The sequence below is a fragment of the Mus caroli genome, chromosome 10, assembly GCF_900094665.2.
Source record: "Mus caroli chromosome 10, CAROLI_EIJ_v1.1, whole genome shotgun sequence".
In the NCBI taxonomy this organism is placed as follows: Eukaryota; Metazoa; Chordata; class Mammalia; order Rodentia; family Muridae; genus Mus; species Mus caroli.
The window spans coordinates 120,204,878-120,205,914 of record NC_034579.1 but is presented as its reverse complement, the minus strand read 5'-3'; the positions used below and the strand labels follow the sequence as shown (position 1 = coordinate 120,205,914).

General features: G+C 34.3%; 1 protein-coding gene across 1 annotated transcript in view; it reads right to left on the bottom strand.

The window, feature by feature from the left end:
• Positions 1-1,037, bottom strand: part of LOC110302772 (retinol dehydrogenase 16-like) — an 11,342-nt gene that overhangs the window by 9,093 nt on the left and 1,212 nt on the right. The window lies entirely within an intron of this gene.

The following is a 1,037-nucleotide window of genomic DNA, read 5'->3' as shown; positions in this document are numbered from 1 at the left end:
ATTGGAAATGTAAATGAAATAAATACCCAATAAAAAAATATGAATAAAAAAAAGAAAAGAAAACACCTGGAGCAGAGAAAGACTAAAACTGCAATTATCTCTATTATTTTGTCTGGAAGCTTGGCAGATTAGTTTAGAGGATTGAAATAGAGTAATTCTGCCCTTTAAGCATGTTAAATAAATAAATAAATAAATAAATTAGACCAGTCTCATTTTGGGGGGAGTTACCTGGCTAAGAAGCAAACTGTAACACAGGGATTAAAAAGGCACTCAGTGAGCCTCATACACAAGAGAGCTAGTATCTCCACAAAATAAACTCTGTGAAATTTTGGGAGGAAAGAGGAGACTGTATTTTTGGTTTTTGGATTTTTGGTTTTTTGGTTTTTTTCATTATGTTTTGTGCTGGCTTCTTTGCTTGTTTCTTGTTGTTTGTCTTTTGTTATTTTTTGTTTGGTTGTTTGTTTATTTATGTTGCTTTTCCTTGGGGGTTTTTATTTTCTTTTTGTTTTTCAGACAGAGAGAGAGAGAAAGACAGACAGACAGAAAAACAGACAGACAGACAGAAAGAAAATGAACTTGTGTGACTGGGACATGGGGAGGATCTGGGAGGAGTTGGGGAAAGGAAAAACATGATCTAAATGTTTGCATATATGTATGTATGTATATGTACATATATATACAGATATTAAAATATAACAGATATTTTAATCCTAGGATCACAAAATACACATGCTTGCAAACTTAGAATTGACTAGAAGTTTCACAAGACAGTTCTTAGGACAACAAGTACAAAGAACAAGCTGAGTGAGGTGACCCTTTCTGTCGATGCCAACAGGAAGGAGTTGAGCAGCAGGTTCATCAGATGGTNTCCAGACCCATTTCTAGAACCCTGCCTCAAACACGCAAGCCAGAAAAACACAAAGGGAATAAATGATACCCAACACAAATGCTAAAATTAGTGGGTCTTGGTTAAGGGTCAATTTATTTTAATTCAGTGAATATTATTATTGTAACTAATGTTCTTTAAGTGGCAAAGT